General features: G+C 43.8%; 1 protein-coding gene across 3 annotated transcripts in view; it reads left to right on the top strand.

Moving 5' to 3' along the window:
- tab2 (TGF-beta activated kinase 1 (MAP3K7) binding protein 2) overlaps window positions 1-21,802 on the top strand; it is a 40,199-nt gene that overhangs the window by 1,138 nt on the left and 17,259 nt on the right. The window lies entirely within an intron of this gene.

Below are 21,802 nucleotides of genomic sequence, written 5' to 3'. Positions count from 1 at the left end.
GAAGCAGACACGTTCAACATTGAGTGACTTACCTGTTTCATAACTACCTGTTTTCAACATTTTCCCCAGTGATGTGATGAAGGGGATGAAGGGGATGAAGGGGGCTGAGCCTCCTGGTTCCTGTAGTTCCTGTGTCCATCCGGAGTCAGCTGGACTGTCAGGACGTTAACTTTCTGTCTGTATTATTGAACCTGTGAAGCCTCCTGAATGATGGACGGCCTGCTGCGTCTCGCACGTTTTGAAAAAGTTGTTGAAGTTGTTTCAAAGTTGGGCGTGGAAGTGAAAATCTTATGTTTTCGCAGCAGATCTCTTGACGCGGTGTCCTCGTTGGTTGTTTTCACGCAGCTCAGACCTCTTTTAATTTGCGGTGATTGCGTCCAAACGTAAAAGAAGTTTTGCTGTTCGGTGACAGGAGGTCCAGCGGTGTTGTTGTTGTTGTTGTTGTTGGTTTTTTTTTTCTCGGACATCGTACCGTTTGTGGACGTCTGCTCATGAAACCTCCTCCGGGTGTGTTCGGACGCTCCACTTCTCCACGTTGTGCTCCTCCAGGCTGGACTTCATATTAACATCAGCCACCAGTCAAATGGTGCAAAATGTTGGTTGTGGCTGGAAAGTCTGCCGGCTCTCTCAGCCGTTTGGAGGTAATCAATCTGTGTCCAATTAGTGTTTTTATTCCACAACTGGCAGCTAAGAAATGAAATTCCCCTCTGAAATCCTAAATCGACTTTGTGACTTGGAAGTTTTGATTTTTCTTTCTGCTGTTGTTGAGTCGGAGCACAAGCCCACCTGACTGCTTCTCATTATCCGGGCTTCTTATTTTACTCTGGTTGACTGGATCTTTTACTTCACTGCTTTGAAACGTTTACATTTATTCAAAACTCCTAAAGAGCTCCGAATCACTTTTCTGTCGCTATCTAAACCTCCCCGATGTGACCCGTGTTGTCAGCTTGTCTGTCAGAGTCTATCATTCATTAGCAGCTTGTGCCTGTCTTGACTTGCAGTCAACATTGCACTTCCTGACCAATAAGCTGCCATGGCCAACTGTTTATAGGTGCAGACCCCTAACTGAAACCATGTGTGCCTGTAGCTGGGCAAACATGTTGCTGGGAGACCTTGCTGATTTGCCACTCTTTGGAGACTCGGCAATGAACTCTCCAAGCCTGTATGATAAGTGCTAAACCAGGATTTCGGTCCAGATCGTGTACTTGTACAGAACGGCAGGCTGCTAATTGCTTCATTTGGATGTCACCAGCGATATATGCTGACAGAGGGAAATGTGCAGATTGGGATGTACATTCGGGGAGCCTCGTTTACTGTTGATGGAGCTGAAGATTGAGGCTCTTTCTTTGTGTTTGCTTCTGTACAAGAAGCCAGCAGAATGACCAGTCGTGTTGGAGAACTTTTACAACCAGCTGAGGTTGTGGCGTGTTGTCGCGAAGTCTCTGCCAGCACTTAAATCTTCTTTCCTGAAAAACCTGTTTCGTGATTTATCATTTGCAGTTTGCACAACAAGTTATCACCACAGAGCAAAGGGGTGGGGGAGCGTAGTTTTCCCCTCTGAAGGAGGAAGGATAATTACTGCACCAGTACAAATGCTGGTTGTTTGGATCAACAGTTCAGTGTGAGTTTAATCCGGGACATGAGATGGGCTCGCCTCCCTCTGCTGAACTGAACTGTGTGGCTATAACCTGACATGTTCTCCCACCTGGCTCTCTGCTGCGTCCTCACTGCTTATTATTAATACAATAATAATAATAATAATATTATTATTATTATTATAGCGTGTGTGTGTGTGTTTTTATCAGTTAGTTACGTGTCCGTGTGTAGTAAGTAAAAGAGAAGGATCCATCACATTATGCCCACTGCTGCCGACTCAGGAAGAGGGCTTGGTGTTTCCAACCCTCCCCCTCTCCAGGAAGACCCCCACCCCACCCAACCCAACCCAAACACCCCCCATCCTGCAGCTCACGGTCCTCTCCGGTTCAAGGGTTAAATAGCATGCAGGTTGACATGGCACAGTCCACGACACCTTTCACTGCTCACTTCTCGGCACATGCTCATTTTTGCAGCGTGAATTTTGCCGCAGCAGTTTGTAGCTGCGCGTGATCGGGCTTTGTTTTGGTATCGTAAGCTTTTGTTCTTTCGGTTTTGTCTGCTCATTTGGGCAGAAGAGCTTCGTGAAATGACGAATCCACAGCTTTTACAAATGTACACATCCAGCAGACGCTTTCCTGTGGAGTTTAGTTTTTCCAGTATTAAGTCCTCTAAGCTCTCAACTGGTCTCCATCAACCCTGTGAGGAACATCGGGGTCTGTAGTTGCTGTTTGTTTGACCAGCTGGTCACCAGCCTAGTTTACCCATGCAAGTTGCTGCTCTGATATGACCGATACTTTTGGTTTGTTTGCTCCATGAAGCTGCAGAGTTTAGTGATGATAATGTCAAATCTTGACATTATGAGCAACACGGCCATTAGTTTATCTGCAAGAGAGCTATTTCAGAAAGGGAGCGACTTCGTCGATGTGGAGAAGAGTCGGTCACCAAAGATCAGATTTACAACAAGCCATGGTTATTAAGTTAAATCTGTTTTTACTGAATATTTGATGGCAAACTGTTTTGACTAAGTGAATATATACTGACTATAACCCTTATTTTGCTGCAATTGTATTTTCTTGAAATGAATAATAAAATACATGTCAGTACTTTATCATATTGTCAAGAATCTCATTATTTCAAAAATACCCTGAAATAATGATATTATTTTAAAACCATATCCCTACCTTTTATCCTACAATTATATTACTTTTGAATATTGTACTAAAATTCATATAGTTTATACCGATGTCAAAATAATACTTTTTTTCAATACTTTGCTTCACTACCTGCCAGAAAATGTGGACACAAGTAAAGTTCACAAAATAATAATGCCTCAGACTTTTGTGTCGCGTTATGAGGTAACTTTAATTTGCGCTTGAATAAAAAATACTTACAATGAATAAAGTGATATAAAACAGGCAAAAAAGTGATTAAGACTATAAGCAACGATTCATCAACTGTTTTCATGAGCAGTTGTGATGCGGTCCCGTATGACTGCTGTTAGGTCTGTTTCCAGAAGTGGTGCAGCTCTCCACCCGCCTTTTAAATCGCACACTCGTTCAGTGAATCGGATTATGAGCCAAGTTTTACATGTCAGACTGACTCGCTGCATAGGTGTGCACGCTGATAAGAAAATGAAGATACGTGAAGTTTAGGTAATGTCAACAAATGTTAAGTGTTAGCTAGCTGTGACAGATGCGGAGTGCTATAAATGACAGCAGTGATTTTTTTTTTTTTTTAATTTTTACCATCGCCGTTAGAGCTGAAACTGACCTCCTGAAAACATGTGAACAGTCTTCCAGTCCTGCGATGTGCGTTTCCATTTGATCTGGAAAACTAAGATAAGTGCCACTGACAGTTTCCATTTTAGTTTCTGGGCACGTTGTTGTTTCCCCAGAGCTCTTAGTGCCTTTGTTTGCTGCCATTTAGGGCTTTTCTGACATACGTCTAAATGTTGTGGCTCATATCATGAAATGACTGTTTGAGCTGCGGCTCACTCGGAGGGATGTGGTGCCGCCGCCCGGCTTCATGTCGTTTGACAGATCCACAGCTGATTATTTGTTTGTGCTTTGGTTGCCGTTTTCTGATTTGTCAGCACTTTTATAGCTGCGATTAGTAGATCCTTTGTGGTAAATCTATCTGGAGCGCGTTTGTTCATTTAAAATGTCAACTCCTTGTGACGTTTCATGGTGAACTTTGCCACACTTTCACACTTCAAGTGAAAGTTGCTTCTGGCAGCTTCACCTGACGCTGCTGTCGTTCCTTGTTTTTGTTCAGTGCTGCGCACTCCAGATTCAGTTCCACTTTGTTGGTCCTCTGAAGCCTTCAAACGCACACATCTCAAAGGCTTCAGAGGTGTTGTTGCCGTGTCATTGTTTCTGTTGTTCCCTGCATTAGTAAAGGACCTGCACCCGAACCGTCGGCCTCCTCCGTCCCGCTGCTGTTCACCTGCTTTCCGGCTTTCATCTCTCAATGTCTTTCTATTCCTCGACAATCACCGCTTCCCTAAACTTGCGCGCTGTGTCGCAAGCCGCACAAACTTTGAACGACTTAGGTGTGTCTAGTTCCGCAAAACTTGTCTAGAACTTTATTTTAACACACTTATAAAAAAAATTTTTAAAAAGTGGAGATGAATTGACATGCGTGTCGAGCAGTAGAGGGTTAAATGCTCCGTTCACCTGGGGGGGGGAGAGAGGGGGTGACAGGACTTACCTGGAAGCCTCCTGCTCCTCCGATCTCCATGTCCTCCAGATATTTACCAGAAACATCAGGAAGTAAAACGTACATGTACTCCTGTTTATTCAGGTCATTATTATGAGTTGGTGAACTCCAAAGCGTGCAACATGAGCAATGTAATTCAGCTGGGGAGATATTTTAAAGTGACTGTTATTCATTAGAACTTAGTGGAAGCTTGTCACTGGCTATAACTCCTCAGTGGTGAGAGTAAGAAGAACAGATCTTTAAATGCAAAAGCTTTCCCATGTCAATGGTATGAAGGAATGAAAAATGGTCGTCTAAAATTGCTAATGTCATAATTCATTAGCTTTCAGCGACGACAGTACTTAACTCCAGCGTCACCAAAATTTACAAACTGATGAATTGTTCAGCAAAATAAATGAACTCAAAATAGATATCCCGTGTAATAGCTCCTGTAAATCAGACTCGAGCGCGGTGGAATAATTAAAGAGGAGCTTTTCATGCTAATGAAGTGTTTTTCAAGTTTCCTTTGCTGAAACTCAGCTATGAAATAGGAGAGTAGCACAACCATCAATTAAAGGAATATAGTGGAGCTCCTCTGCTGGCTCCCTTTGGATGGAGCATTTAAACTAATTGGAACCAGAACCGCTGGTGTGTTAAACAGGCATGTTTGGAAAGACAGCCGTGTAACTCTTGAGACACTTTTGCATTGTTAGTGGGATCAGTGTTGTGCTTGAAGCGTTCATTTCCACCCATGGTTCTGTTTTATGATTTATTGGTCAATAGAAGCAGCAGGCCAGTAGGATTAAGTTGCCTTTTGTTCTGAATAACAAGACAATGTGTTGTTACAACAGCATCATATTAGCATGCAATCAGTTATGCCCACAGAAAACTTGTTTACTATGTTTTTGTTGTGATTTACTTTTATGAAATACCAGGTGCGAAAATCAACCAGTTCTAGGATTCAGTTTGACATGAGGGATTCAGAAAATGGCGCATTATCATCCGGTAACTTTGGTACAAGAATGATACGTGCATTGCTGTGCAGTTGTACATTTATTATTCAGTATCTTTAAAATCTAGCTATTTTGGTCTATAAGCCTGTTTAAGTTGTTGACGGACATCTCAAAGTTTTCAAATTAACCCTCCCGACTTTTCTATATTAATATTAGTATCCTCTTCAATTGTTTACTTTCTCTTTGATTCATAAATCACTCGGCCTCTCTTTTGGTTACGTGTCAGTAAAGTTCCCCATGAGCTGTGCTGTTTGAACCCTGGATGCTTTCTGAGTGGCAGCACACAGGAAGACGGTTGAGTGGTTATCTTGGCCGGTGTGCTCGGAGTCGTGCAGACGGTAACCTCTGAAGCAGGATATGTGTGTGACACAAACACTTCCTCTCGGTGTACATCGCTTTGAAAAAAAAACACCTCCGTTTACATTTTCACATCTGGCTCTGCTTAGTTTTACATTTTGGTGGTGGAAAGGAATAAAGAAAAAGTGTGCAGAACTAAATGCACTTCACACCATAGTTGTCAAGTGTCACGACAGACGTGATCACGTCACACTGCCCATCATATCGTTTATAGTCTACGGGAGCTTTTGGTGGGGAGACACAGAAAAGAGGAAACACTCAGTCAGCTGATCCGCCTGTAGATGAGCATATAGAGTCTCCTTAAGGTGTGTGACCGTGGGTTTATTTTGAAGGACTGATAGGATCTATTAAGACAGCCAACTTCTAATTGATGTACCTGCTATTGCAAGAGTGTCGGCCTAGTTTGGTCTCCTGCTGTGACTCCCCTTTAATCTTTATTATGGTCTTTACATTACTGTGAAATAAATAAGTGATTAAAACTGCACTGATTCCTGTCCCGGATTTCCCTGCAGCTCGTCTGTGAAACGCACTCCACCCCGCCAAAGTTAAAGCTTCCGACAATGGTGCATACATCCAGTTAAAGGGATTCCTCCAATTGTTTTTCCTCTCATTAGTTGCTGGCCACAATATATGGAAAACCTCATCTTTTTATTACACTTTTATTATATTATTTTGAACAAAACTAAAATGTTGTTGACTGCCTGAGCTCCTGAAAATAGTGTTACAGAATAAACTACTGTGGTTGAGTTGATATGAATGAAAGAATATGTTGGGCAAGTTCCCAGTCATGTCTTTTAACATTAAAGCAACATCACAGGTGCCAAACTCCCCTTGTACATTAATTGCCCTTAAAAAGTGCATTTAAATCAAACTTGACACTTTTCTGAGGTTGCTTCACATTTTCAACAAATGAAGAGCTTTTTGCTGCAAACTTTTGACTACACTGATGCTTCAGGTCGTGTTGTTAATTATTCGGATAACGGAGGAGTTCTCTGGCATGCAGGCAAGTTATTTCAGACTGTGGCTGCATGGACAACCCAGTCGGATAAATCTGGTTTTGATTTGGTGTCTTCAGCAGATGGGGCTCTGTGAATACCAATTTTGCAGTACATGCATGAAATTGATGTGTTGTGAGGAAGCAGATTGTAAGTTGACTTCTCGGCTGCTTGTTTTGTGCAGTGTTATCACTCGCTGCTCATCCTGTGGGCAGGTTCTGGCCCACGTCCCCTCCGACTCCTCCAACCTTTACTTGCAGAACCGGCACAGAAAGCTGGTGTTATTCCGTGCTGTTTGTAAATGCCATACTTGGACGGTCCTTCCTCATCCCCCACAGTCTGCTGATGGTCTTTCATCTCTCTCAGGTTTTTTTGTACTCGCTAACGATGGCAGAGGGCTTTGATCTGGTGTCCTATCAGTAATAGCGTGGGCCTTGGGCTCTTCTACTCCCTCGCTGTCTCACTCTGAAAGCATATTGTCGGGGTGTGGTGGACAGCCGAGTCCACCCAGCTGAAGCCTTTGTTTGTTGTGGTTCGCTGTAGCTTTGCCAAGGGCAACTGCCTGTGTGGCTCTCTATGAAATTCTTCGACTTGTAGTGGTCTATTAATTTAGACCCCATATTTGCCAGGGCCCGAATTTCACTGCAGGATTGTGGGTATTGCGCATAATTTCACCACTTCCCGCAAATCTAACTTTTTTTTAATACGGAAAATTCCCGCAGACATTTATGGTGATTCCTTCTAAGGTTCAGCCAACATTTGCTCCGGTGTGGATTCAAGAGCAGAGTAGGGATGGGTCCTTCAATCACCACTACTATCTGAATTCACTCTGAACTATTCCATTTTTTCTTTGAATATTCGCCCCTGACCGCGCACGCACACGCACACACACACACACACACACACACACACACACACACACACACACACACACACACACACACACACACACACACACACACACACGTACGTAAAGAGATAGGCGGTTTGCTCAGTGTTGAGGCTTGTACGCCAGCTTTACCTGCATGGTTGCACCTCCTCTTCATTAATGTCCTGAAGGAGTTCGTTGTGACGCCTGTAGTTGTCTTTGCATGTTTCCCATGTTCGCACCGGGACATCGAGCTGTTTGCAGGAGTCTTCATACAGAATCTCCACCACCAGTGTTGCGTGCATTTACGCACAACCCACAACATGACTTCATGAAGAGCCTAAACATACGTGAGATGGAGAGTGGATGAAGATCTATCGGTGGGCTGGAGTCACAGGTTATCGGCTCCAGTTACATTATGGATCCGCAGCGTCCGTCCTCAGCTTGAGGCGGAGTAGCCTATTATTACAGCTGTTGGGATATTTGTTATTTTACTAATGTAAGAATCTGATCTGTTTACTGAAGCCCAGCATATCTTCCTGTCACGTCAAATGTTTTATTCCAGAGGAATTCAGATACTGTCTCCACCACAGGTGGTGGGGAAAGAAAACCTTTTTTTAGGGGAAATATTCATCCTTTTTTGCCAACTGTACGGTACATATTAATAAAGCTTGTGGATCCATTGCATCTGTAAAATTCAAATCCATCCGTTTTCTAAATACAGAGGCAGATTTTGTGTAGCTAACCAACGATCCGGCGCCAAGTGAGGAGCATGTCAGATAAAAGCTTGTAAAAGAGACCTTTGCACCTTCTGGAAGAGACTCCGTCTCTCTTTGCTGAATATGTCTGATAGTTTCCCTCTTAGTTACTGATCTCTGGAAACTCCCCTTCAGGGGAGGAAGGAGGTGGAGAGCTCAGTGCAGGGACTCGCTGGGTTACCCGAGTCCACTCCTCACTCTGTTCTCTCTCTCTCTCTCCCCCCCCCCCCGCACCCTTTCTTTCCCTTCCTCCTCCATGGTGCCCTTTGACCCCCCCCCCCCAAACCTACCGGCCTGCGTCTGCTGCTGGAGGTCAGAACAGAGCCGCTCTGCTGAGGTGCTCCTGAGAGGAAGCTTCTGCCTGGCTTCTGGTGTGAGAGTGAGAGAGAGGGTGTGAGAGAGAGAGAGAGTGTGTGTGTGAGAGAGAGAGAGTGTGTGTGTGAGTGTGTGAGAGAGTGTATGTGTGAGAGAGCGTGTGTGAGAGAGTGTATGTGTGAGAGTGTGAGAGAGGGTGTGAGTGTGAGAGAGAGTGCGTGAGAGAGACTGTGAGAGATTGTGGGAGACTGTGTGTGTGTGTGTGTGTGTGTGTGTGTGTGTGTGTGTGTGTGTGTGTGTGTGTGTGTGTGTGTGTGTGTGTGTGTGTGTGTGTGTGTGTGTGTGTGTGTGTGTGAGAGAGAGAGAGAGAGAGAGAGAGGTGTGTGTGTGTGTGTGTGTGTGTGTGTGTATGGGAGAGGGAGAGAGAGTGTGTGTGTGTTGTGTGCTGTCTGTGCAGCAGATCAGGCCCCCACCTGTTGATGCCGGTGTCAGTAGGACCAGCGCTGTGTTGACCTTCTCTTCCTACTTGTAGGATCCTTACTGGTTGTGTGGGTCCAGAGAGCCATTCGTCCATTAAAGCTGGCGTTGTGCTGCACAGTTCAAATGATCCTTCAAACAGCAGAACGAGATGTCGTAGAACGAGATGGTGCAACATCCCTGAGATGAGCAGGATCTGTGGAGAATTTAGAGGAACCAGTGACTTGATGAGCTTTTGAGCAGTTGCTGAGATGTCTGGCTTCCAGTTCTCATTTTGCAGACAACATTTTTTTTTTTTTTTTTTTTTTAGGAACAAAACCTTGAAATCTTTTTTATCATTTGCATTTTCAGAGATACAAATGATTAAATCCTTCTTAAAGACGCAGCAAAAAAAGGAGTATTGTTACATCATTTTAATGATACAAGATTTAGAAAGAGTTCTAGTGAAGTGCTGCTAACAAATTCTGACCCTCCAGCTTTGGGTTCAACATATCACATGAGTGCAGCACTCTTAAAATGAATCCACAATTCATGATGGAACTACTTGACCAATGCCTGCTGTTCCTGAAACCAAAGTGTCTATAGCAAAAATATTTGTGATGTGCATCATGCTTACTATTATAGATAGTATTACATATTACTTTGTATGATTGAAAATGCTTCTTTTTTTTCTCTCTCTCTCTCTCGTCTTGCAATTTTTGCTAATTCCTGCAATTTCTCTGCTAAAAACTCACTTAAAACTGCAAATTCCATCCCAATATCTACGAACACTGCTTCTGAATCAGGTAGTTTTTGACTGCAACAAACACCAAAAACCTGCAAAATCCTGCAGGGACTAATATAGGCATTAGAAACAGACCACCAAGGCTTAAGCTACCTATCTGTGATAGTTATGACGGTATTAAATGGCTTTTATTACAAGTCAATTACCCTGATATAGGTGAAGAGAGCTCAGTGAAGGAGACAAGTATGACTTGAATGTTGAAGAGGGCTGCAATAAGACCGAATGGCATCTGAGCAGCAGAGGAGTCACGTGACTTGGCTGCTATTTGTCTTTTGGTTGGCCTCAAGGTGGGGAATGATACTCCTAACAGCTGCGGGAAGCATTTCCGGTGGAGGGTTTTCTCCTCAGCCGAGCAGAGGTCCAGCAATGCACTGAAGCAGGGATGCATATACAGGAACAGTCGTGAATTTGTTAGTACCCCGAACAGTTCATTAAAACAATACTTCGCTCCTCCAGAACGGTGATGAAATTTGAAGCATTCATTTCTTATATTTGTGCCTTATATCGTAAAGTAAAGCAAACAAAGTGAGAAAAAGGTTGTTATTGCTTCTCCTACAAAGATCACTGTAAAATGGCCTTAACGGATTTGTGGGTCCCCCGAGAAAAGACTGAATAACTGGACTATCAAAGTGGTCACTGCTGTTTGATAGCATCGAGTGAACACGCTGAACATGGACCAGAAAAAGCAGATAGCTGTTGGGACGAGCATGTTGAAGGTGACGGCTAGAAGATAGTCGGCAGGCTGCTTCGTTTCAGCGTGACCACTGCTGTAAGTGTTGTTGAGAGGTTTAAAGTGCGTGGGACTGCAGCCAGCCTCTTTGGACACAGACACGTGAGGAAAATTGACCCCAGATTTGGAATAGGAGCTCGAGAGTCGAGGCAAACTTTCAGAGACCGACTGAAATTTCAGCCCAAGGTACATCAGTGTGTGATTGCACCATGCGTGGCTTTCTCCACTCTAAACAATGGACTCTCAAGACTATCGAGGAGCCAAACTTGCTGCCCAGTGTCAGAAAGTTCTGTCTCAGTCACAGGTCCTGGGTCCTCTAACAGGATAATGAACTGAAACACCCGAGAATGGCTCGGAACAAAACGTTGAAGTGACCTTCTATGAGCCCGAAACCGAATCCAGCTGAACATCTAGAAAAGAGCTGAAACATGCAATAATGCACCCTTCAAACCTGAGAGTGGATGGACGTACCTTCGGGCAGGTGTCTCACTGAGAGCTATAGAAATATTGCCCATGCCATTTTCAATTTATTAGTATTAATATTATTTTGTTGAATAAAAATCAAACGCAAAGTCCGATTTTGATTAAATATGGAATAAACAATAATGGATGGCAGGTACTTTTGTGAGTTTTAAAATATTTCAAAGATAATTGCCTGTTTCTCCTTTTTTTTTTTAAATGGAAGAGTAGTTTGTGTTTGTTCTGTGAGGGAGGGGGTTTCCTTGGAGGAACCCGGCCCGTCACGCCATGAAGGAGGAACAGTGGAAATGTACCGACAGCGACTGCACATGGTGCCTACTGGTTGTTGGTGGCACTCTGGAAAATGGATCCATACATTTTATTCCTCCTCAAGGAAATCTGAAGTCTTCATGCTTTTGGAAAAGCCAACGGAGGCTGTCTAACCTTCCATCCTACATTACAGATTTGCTCTTGTTTTAGCAGGTGTAAGTATGCGATGCCCCGTTTTGGCCTTAATGATAATCTGATGCAGCATCTGTAATAAGAGCCGATTGGAGGTTAAAAAGGCTTCAGCCGGGCCTTTTCCCTGTCTTAAGGACCCAACAACACCACCAGTGGTGGAGTGAAGTGATGGAATGAGCTGACCAAAGACAGAAGTGCTGCTAATGTCCTTCTGTCTGGGCTTCAAAGAGCATGATGACATACAGTAAGTGCATTTGGTAAGGTAATAAAGGGGGAAGATTTGGCGGTGCATACTTGGCATGTCATCACTAAGTGCCTGAGTGCCAGCAGGCTCATTGTGTTCAATTGCCTTGCAGCGAGTGTTGAGAGACGGCGCTGCCACCCAGCTGGCTGCAGTGGACCGGGAGGTCACGGGTTTGAATCCCCGACCAGCTGAGCCTGGGAGGGAGAAGTGGATGAGAAGTGTTTTCCTCCTCCAAGACGTGGATGGACCTTTTCACACGGCCCTGCCCGGGTTCTCCCCAGAGTTCTGCAGGGCCGGGTGGTCAAACAAAGCTGACAGTAAATGGCCTTCTCCATTGGTCAGGTTAAAGTTTGGTTTTATCACCTGCTCTGAACGATGGCGGCCGACAGAATAAACGTTTGTGGTTATTCTTTACTGCGGTCGATGCTGACAATGACCCCGTTTCCATTTGGCTACATCCATCCGGACATATGCGACCTGGCCGGGATCCACATTTGGAGGTGGTCTGGCAGCATGTGGCCACTTTTGTTTAGCAGTGCGAACACATTGAAAGACCGCCTGCTCAGCTGATGTCCTCTGAATATCAATACAAATAAAAGCAGCTCCACGTTCCTGTGTTCATATCCGACGTTCATATCCAGGGGAGTTTCCGTCACGGTACAGCAGGTCCGTTAGTTTTGGATTTTTGTTTTCCTCCATTCAGTCTTTCACCTGATCTGATCTCTGCCTGCTCTTCTTTTATTTTGATTTAATGTCCTGTGTGATTCTGCTAAGTCAGCTGACCTGCAGCCGACTGACAGCAGGAGGAACTTTCTGCAGACTGACGTCATGAAGCAGCTGATCAATGAATTAAAACACATGACGCTGGTTTCACTGACGCCTCCTCTGGGTTTATCTTTTTATCTTTGAGTAAATATTGTGTTATTCCGACATGCATCCCCCACAGCAGTGGGAGAGAGGCGCTGTGGATCAATAATGACTTAATAATCAATTCATCTAAGGAGCCGAACGTTTCTGGCTCAGACGCGAGTTCAGACATTTTCCACCGTGACATCAGTCCTCGTCCTATATTTCTAACAGACGGCGCATTAAACAGCTGACCCGTTAAACTCCTCTTCTCATCCATCTGTTTGTCTTGTAGTTTATCTCCTCTTACTTCTGTCACACATCAGACCCACAGCTGAGAGGCCCCGCCCCCTGGGATCCACAGCCCCGCCCCCTTTGTTCCACTGCAGCGGAGACACACTGGAACAATTAATTAATCTGACCCGGATCATTGCGGTTCTGGTGTTCAGGTTCCTGTTCTTCTGCTTATTTACTTGTCTATTTTTGTAACGTAGCCAACATGTTCATTTGCAGAAACAGCAGGTGAAGTGAGATCTGATCTCAGGTGGTCACTCAGGACGCATGTTGATGGAAACACTCGGCCTAAAGCTGGCCACTTGTGATGTGATGAGGGCCACATGTCTGTTGAAGTAGCCAAATGGAAACGGCCTCAATGTTCGGTGCTGCAGGTACTGCAGGTCTTTTGCATGTAAACGCTGAAACACGATCAATCTGTCCAGACATCCAGTGAAGGTCTATTGCAAAGTGTCCAACAGCCGAGCTCAGAGTTCCTCTGTCGTGCTCCAGCATGCTGGAAGGTAAGCGTTGACGAGCTGGCAGCTGTGGGTGTGAACATTATTCAACCTGAAATGGTCAGAGTCGTCCCGTTTCAGATCACAGAGCGGATCTTTAGTGATGGGGAGGCAGTAAAAACCGTCAAGGAAAATGTCCTGTTTAAAATAATGCTGTTGCAGTTTGCTACTCAAGAATATGGATTTATATACAGTACATGATGTGGCGTTATTTTCTTTTCAAACAAAACCCAAAATGAACCAATTAGAGTGCCATATTGGATCGATAAGCAGTGCAAGTAAGAGCAGCAGTTTCATTAACATCTTGACAACATCCATCCCTGTTTCTCCTTAACCGTGTTTACAGGAAACTCCAGAAGCAATTACACTTCTTTCACTTATTTAATTGTTGAATCTGAGCACATCATTTCATGTTATGGCTTTATTTTTTGCACCAAATTATTAAGAGAAATATCAACAAAGAGTATGAATACGTATCAGTTTCGATCAGTATCAAAGACACGTTATCGGTGTTGATAATATCGAACAATACCGATCTAATAGTAGCAATGAAATGACTCATTCATTTTGCTAAAACGCTTTTAGTCACCTTTTGCTATTTTTAGTTGTTCTCAATGGGAAAAGCATAAATATGTGTTAGATGTTCAAAAAGTGAAGGAAAAATGATTGTATAATTTAAAGATGACTTCAGATTTTGAAATAGAAGTGACAAATATCTGCTGCGTTGTTTTGCAGGAAATATTGGGTGTGATCTTAGAGGGGGGTGCCAGGCTCTGTTTGACTGGTGTCTGCATTGTTGCACCACAGTAGGACGTGTGTGTGTGTGTGTGTGTGTGCGTGCGTGCGTGAGAGAGACTTCCTGTTGAAGGCGGGGCTTTGGAATGGGATTGATGTGGAAGTTGTGTGTTGTATTTATGGCCTTTTGTTTGTATCTGTTATCTCGAGGACAGGGCACCAAGGGCTGTTAAGGTGCTCGACTATAAACCAGGTATCAGTCAGAGTGCAGCCAATACCTGACTCATACCTTTGTAGCTGATGAATTGAAAGCAAACCTATCAAGACACACAATTTCACCAATTTCATGGGCGCATAACTGTTGCTGTCCATATGTAAATACTTACTGCAGTGCCAAAGCTCCAGCTGATAACTTCTGTCAGATGCAGATTTGTGCGTGTTTGATGTTAAGCTAAAGATAACCCAATGAGTTCCCGAGCCCCCTAATGAGGCAGCCAGCAGCAGACATGTTATGAGAGGTTGTTACTGTGGCTCTTAAACTGACAAATAATCTGTAATTGTGAATCGTGTAGTACAGGAACCTGCTGCCATGCAGCTGGACAGCAAAAAAAAAAAAAAAAAACTAAGTGGTCTTTGAAACTTCTGGCAGAAAATCTATCAGAACCAAGTGTTTGCGAACCTTTCTTTAGCCCAACCCCCCACTGCAGTCCATGCAGTCGCAGCTCCCTCTGCTATCAGATCAGTTTCACATAACTTGGGTTTCTGTAGGTTCACTGCTGTCTGTGTTGTGTGACTAAAAGCAGCAGTCGTGCTGTCTGGAGGGGAACAGCGGTCGCCTCTCCTGTCGTCTACCTGGTGAATGTAGTTCACCGGCTGCTGGTCCACCGAACAGCTCAGCTGGTATTTAGTTGTTTTTAGCAGCGGCCAGCAGGTTGTCGGCCACATGTCCATGAGTCACTGATGACTCCTTGTTGTGGACTGAAGACTGAAGAGCTCCTCTTCGGTGAAAACAGAGCTGCTCTGTGCTTCTCTGGGCACCGTCAACCTTCCTCTGTTCCACCACTGGCTTACTGCCCGTTTCATCTCAATTTAATTCAATTCAATGTTATTTATACAGCACCATGTGATAACACAAGTGATCAGGGAACTTCTTCCAGTGAGACTTTACGATGTAGAATCCATCAGTATCCAGCAACACACGCAGCGCTTTCTTTGTGATTGTTGTCGTCAAAAATGTTTGATTTTGTGGCAGATTTTCTCAAACATTGTGATGTCACTTGCTGAGTTTTAAGCAAGTTTTTTGTGTAAAATTTCGGGAATTAGAAAAAAAAATGTAGTCGAGAAAGAAGAAAGGGAGTTCTTTTATATTTATTTTATAAAGCGAGTTTTGTTACGAAAGACCTACTTTTTGCCGTTATTACTTTCAGCACAGCTTGTGCTGATGACAAAAATTGCAAGCTCCCCAAATATTGCAGATTTTGCTTGAATTTGTGTTAATTATGGCAATCGCAAGACCCTGATTTCCTGGAGGGACTCTAGAAATACGGTAAAAGTCTACAGCTTAGAAGTTGCTCCGAAATAAATGTTCCTTCGTGTATAATCACACACAGGCTACTGAAGGGATCCTGATGTTCAGGTTTTGATGAATTATGTTTTTCTGGCATTTTTCAAGGCTGTGTTTCCATTGAAGAGCTTCTGTAATCTCTCCCATCCTCTGTATGTCAACACATCGTCTTCAGAATCGCTATATAGTAGGTGTTTGTTGGCTTTGTTTTTGGCAAGTAGATGTCAATCACCGTGAAGACTAACCTGCCTTCATGTGTTATAAATGTGTATATATATGTATATATATGTGTGTGTATATATATATATATATGTATATATTTACTACTTACTATTATTAGATATTACTACTTATTATATATATACACCTACAATGACCTAAATTTACCAACAGGCAGGTTTTGTCTGGTCAGCTTCTCTCACTTTAAGATTTGAGTCAGGCCTGTGATTTAAACTCCTCAAAAGAAGTTTGTAATCTAAAATGATGTTAATGATGAAAACTACAATTTATTATCTTTAATATTCAGTTTTCAAGTAATCATGTTGGAATATGAACGTTGTCTTGATAATATACTGCCCCAACTAGGAGTTGAAATGATTGGTGAATAGACAGAAAATGAGTTGTCCAACACTTGTGAAGTGTTTTGTTCTGTGTTTAGTGTTCACGGTGTGCAGCGGTCGGGTCGGGTAGAACAGACCTGGGAACCGTTGGGCTTAAAGCGAGAGGAAGAACGGGGGCTTTTTGTGACCGAGTTGCATCGGCCTTCTCGGAAGAGACAGGAAAAGGCATTTATCTGTGCTGTCACTCCTTCCTGATGCTCAGCAACAGAGATGTCCCCTCGGCATCCTGCACTCACACTCCTCCAGCCTTTTGCTGCTCCACACCTTGTTGTTGCAGCTCGTTGTTTTGGAAGAACAGCTGACGGGTTTTAAGGTGACTCAGCGGTTGACACGGAGTGATGGGAATAATGCAACCCGTTAATTCATTTGGAGCAGAAAATAACAATGTGCTGATCTTGGTCCGACCAGAGCTTCGGTGCTGTAGTCTGCTGGATCTGGGCTCTCCTGTGAAACAGAAAGTGTTCAAACATGCATCCAACAGCTTTATATACCCGTTTTAAAGGTTTGCATTGCTGTGTTTTTTGGTGGGTTTTTTTCTCCCATCATCTCCGCTGTGATTGGTTGGTTAAAGTCTCCACCCTTCTCTTGGCCTGTGGCAGTATTTGGATGAAAACTGCACTTCTCGCACTGAGTGCCAACAGTTTGTGAAGCGTTCGCCTCCTTCCAAGCACGCTTTCCCAATAAGGTGCGAAAGTAACGTACATGGTCACGTGGTTTGGACTGAAGGGTTTCTGGGTGGAAAAATAATCCCTATCACACCCTACCTTTCCCAAGACGAGGGTTGGAACGTTTAGCTTATAGATTATGCCATACCTGTTCAATGAGAGTCTGTGTTGAGGCTTGTCTGTCAGCTGGCAACGGATGTTTCCACAATGTAAGGAAAAGCACTGCACGGTGCCCTGCTGGCACGTCATTATTTCACAACCTTTATCCTCTTTTTGGCTCATGAACTTTTGCTTTGCACCGTCCTTATTAATTCACACTCTCTTGGAGCAAACCAAACAGAAAGATTCGTTTTGTAAGATAAGGCTCTTCATGCAGTTGAGGTTTCTGTGCCCCAGGAGAGTAAAACGAGGAGCTTCCTCGGGGAAACCGTCTCAGCCTCACTAAACACCTGCACCTTCGGGGAAATTCAAACCTTTGAAAAAATTGTGATCAAGAATGTAAATCCTGATTTTGCAAATATTTTCCAGCGTTCACTTTTTATTTACATACTGTGTTCTTGAAAGGACTAAAAACAAATAGTCAGCTAGAGATTGTTAACTAGCCCACAGAAACTCACCGAGGGATATGTGGCTATCTGGCTATTGGCACACAGTCGACACGGCTCCAGTGAAACCGTTTTTGTTGCACATGCAAACAAAAGTTTGTCTAGTGCAACTAAACAATTTTATTTGTTGCACCTGAAATTTGGCAGATCTGCGTGTGCAGACATTTGCCTTTGAACAAATCTTCTAACATATTTTCTGACATTATTTGAGGTGAATCACAACACAGATAGAGAGCAGGTCAGGACTCCAGGTGTGTTTGACATTAAGTTGAAGACAGAAAGTTTGGTTTGCAGTTGTGTTGAAGAACAAGAACTCCCCCATTCATGCAGTCTTGTCAGTTACAGGGACCACAAGCGTTTTAGCTGCAGCATGCAGGCTAACAAGCCGATAGAGTGAGTGGGCGAGCGAGAGTGAGGGAGCTCCATTTATTAATAGCGTGAATCTTAAATAACAGTTTACCTACACAAAAGTCTACAAAGTGGCTGTGACTCGTTCTTCAAATAGCTCAATGTTCATCTCTGATCTGCAGGCTGCAGCCTTTTAGCAGCACAATCTTATGATGAGAAAAACTGCTGTTACCAGCAATATAGTCATAGTTTTGCTGAACTGTTTATAAAAATGAAATTATAATTTTGGTAAGTGAAATGTATTGTTTTTTTTAAATTAAATATACAAAAAGATAGGCAGACACCCAATGAAAAGAATATTCTGCTGCCCTGTTAGGCCTCCATTAAGAAGAAATCCATCCATCCTTTCATTATCTATTCACTTTATCCTACACAGGGGGACAGGGACACGGGGATAGAGAGACAGGGGGATAGGGACACGGGGTCACATGGGGACAGGGGGACAGGGACACGGGGTCACACGGGGACATGGTCACAGGGGGACAAGGGGACAGGGTCACAGGGACACGGTGTCGGAGCCTGTCCCTGCTGCCACTGGCTGAAGGTGTGGTGTACCTTGGACAGGTCGCCAGTACAAGACATGCAAACCAGGAAAAATGTTGTCTGTGTATCGGGCAACAGTTCAGTTCCAGCATCAGTGTTAAAAGCTGTAAATATTGTGAAAGCTCTTGCTAATTACCTTGGTCAGTGGTTTCTTATCTTTCTTTTTCTTTCGATGTCTCCACAAACCCCTTAGTCTCAGGTTGCATCATGAGTGTGAGTATTGTGCTCATGGTCGAGGTGGCTGCAGGTGAAACCAGCGGTCAGGACGCCTGATGGAAAACACACATTTGTACTTGCTGGTAAATGAGCTGGGTATGTGGTTCACAGTAATTCTGTGTCGAAGGAGTGGAGGAGACCTGAAGGTAGGAGGGAGGTCAGAGTCAACTAGTGTCTGAGCTAAGCACGTATTCTCACAAATAGTTTTCTCACCTATGCAGCTCTTTTAAATACTTCTTCCCTTTCTATTTGCCAGAGATAGGCACAGCCAGCCAAGCAGCTTTTTCAGCCTTTATTTAATGTGTTTACAGAGGAAAACAAAAAGTTGGAAAAAGCTGGCAGTCCATTGATTGCACGGAGAGGCCTGGAAAGAGGCGCTTCTCTGTTTCGGAGACCTCCCAGTTTCCCACAGTGCCTTGGGAGGGGTTGGTCAACCTGGGGAGCTGGTGCCCTCGCCTGCTTCCAATCATCTACCATCTGCAGGCTGCGGTGCTGAAGAATTTTTGATTTCCTGCACACACACTCCCCCACCAGGCACACGCACATGCACGCTCGCACACGCACACGCTCGCACACGCTTTTCAAAACTGGGCAACGAGAAACCGAGCAGGCCGTCTTAGTGAGTTGATCCCAGCTCTGCGTGCTCTGAGGCTTCATGGCCCAGTTGAGTGCAGTTTGGGTTCTGCACATAATGTGTGGCTTGTTTCTGTTGTGGAGCCTGGAACAAAAGATCGGCCTCATCCTGCTACAGCTCGTGTGCAAGCCTCACACACTTAAAGTCAATGTGTTGTCTCGTAGTTTTGGCATTAATACGATGAATTTAGACTGAAGAAGGGAAAATATTGTCGAATACAATTTGATGTCAATAATTTGGTAAATCTTTCATTCTGAGTACATAAACTGGTAATAACTTTCTGACATTTCAACATGAAGTTTCAGGATGTTTTAAGATGCACAACTGTTTAAAGTTTCCATTGATGACACAACTGCAGTTTATCTTAAAGTTTGTTTTAGTCAGTCTCGTAACATTTATTATGGTGAAATGGCAATGATTTAGTGGGTCATCACTTTAGTGATGACTTGTCTCCACAGTAAAATGTTCATGTGTTCCTGCGCTCTGTGGGGGCCTGTGGTTCTTCACACTCATTGAATCTGAATTAAATGTACGAAAAGAGAATATGAATCAGAATTCATTCTTTACGAATGACAAGTTTATGAATAATTGAGGAAAGAAAATGAAGACAGATGACTTGTGGCAGTCTGCAAGTTGCACCGCTGAAGCAGTCTCCATTACATCTTAGCAAAATGATCAGTATTACAACAAATTACATCTATTGAAATATAAACAGCTTTGTGTTTGGTGCATTCTTTGGATTCTTTGGTGAAATTAATCCACTGGTATTTTGAATTATCTTTAAGAGCTCTATGTTGCAAACACTGGTGCAACATCACCCTCTTTTAAGTTATTAAGTAAGCAAGTAGCTTCATTTCCTGTTGTGCAAATATGACCTCTTGATTTTGATTGTCTATTGGTCCTTTAAATACTTTCAGCAGTAGCTGGTTGTGCATGCTGCTAAACAGTGCAGCATTCTTGTGAGTGTGCACGTGTGTGCAATCAACGCACATGCATACATGTGCGTTGATTGCTTGGAGGCGTGGGGCGCCGGCCAGCAGCCTTTAACGGCATCCTCTGCCAATTAGGCCCTTCATTGGTTTCAATTGTGATGCAGCATCAGTTCAGTGGTTCATGCAGGGCTGCTGGACGCCTCCTTAAAGCTGCACAGGATGTTTCTGATGAAGTGTAGACGGGACCCCTGCTGTTTCCACTGGATTTAATGGCTTTCGTATTTGAACTATCATTTTCTGCACAACACAGATTATTTGAAGATTTGGTTTGAAGAGATCAGCGCTGTCCCAAACAATCATGGTCAGACATTCCACTCTCTAGAAGCTGAAGAATGGAATGACATTTTGAGTGTGTGTGTGTGTGTGTGTGTGTGTGTGTGTGTGTGTGTGTGTGTGTGTGTGTGTGTGTGTGTGTGTGTGTGTGTGTGTGTGTGTGTGTGTGTGTGTGTTCGTTCGTTGCCATGTGTAGCCTCTTTGTTTGCATCCACTGGTTGTGTCACACCAACCAGTGTATCACACCAGCTACAGCATCAGGTACTGGGCAGATATTTCTGCCTAATGCTCCTGTTGATTACTTATTCCCATTTTATTTAGGCTTTAATTGGTTGGGACGTTTTTAGGTGCATTCGCTCGGGCAGAGTGAATAAGTCCATTGATGGAGCATGGCAGGCGTGCTACCTCCAGAAGTGAGTGTGAGGCTGTGGGTCAATGCTTTGGCCCGTTGAATAACAGCCTCAGCAATGGAAGCTTTGTCTCTATCTGTGCTGGCAGCGCTGCACAGCCTGCGGCCCCGTTTCCACCACCTTCTTCAGGGACAGCCAGGACTGCTCTGCCCCCTTCGAGCCACCCCCACACATGGGCGAGCTGCAGACCTATAATTACCGACAGTGAAGAGGTGCGGATCTTTTTGTTTTTGAAGCGGGGAAACAATCTAACCACACTGTTGACCTGTAACTGGGTCGGCCGCCAAGCACCGAGTTCCCTTTCCCACCACGGTGCAGCTGCCCAGCCCTCAAAATGTCTGTGTCTGGCCTGTAAATCAGACAGGTACATGTAAACCGATAATGTATTAGGCTCCAGAGTGGTGTGTGGAGTTGGACACTTAAAAGGCTTCATTTTCTGACAGCTTTATTCGCTTAATCTGCTGCAGGAGATGGAAAACATTTTTACTGGGAGCAGCAGGGCTTTACTCAGAACATGTAATCTGAGATATGGATGCTGTTTTCCTCTGTGATGCATTTACAGGCTCTTTAAGCTGCATTTTTGTGCTTCTATTTTTGATGCACTCAAACTGAATGTCTTGTCATTGTAAAACTTAGGATTTTCTTATATTTCAAAAGACGATGGAACTTTTTAGAGCCTCATTTATTAGACGCTTCTGAGGTTTTATTATACAGAAATTGAATGTCATTAAATGGTTAAATTCTT

This window comes from Brachyistius frenatus, unplaced genomic scaffold, assembly GCF_029030835.1.
Source record: "Brachyistius frenatus isolate BFR_SWC_R1_liver_20210118 unplaced genomic scaffold, ASM2903083v1 Contig_59, whole genome shotgun sequence".
Lineage (NCBI taxonomy): Eukaryota > Metazoa > Chordata > Actinopteri > Embiotocidae > Brachyistius > Brachyistius frenatus.
The sequence above is the reverse complement of the archived record's forward strand: the minus strand, read 5'-3'. Positions and strand labels throughout refer to the sequence as shown.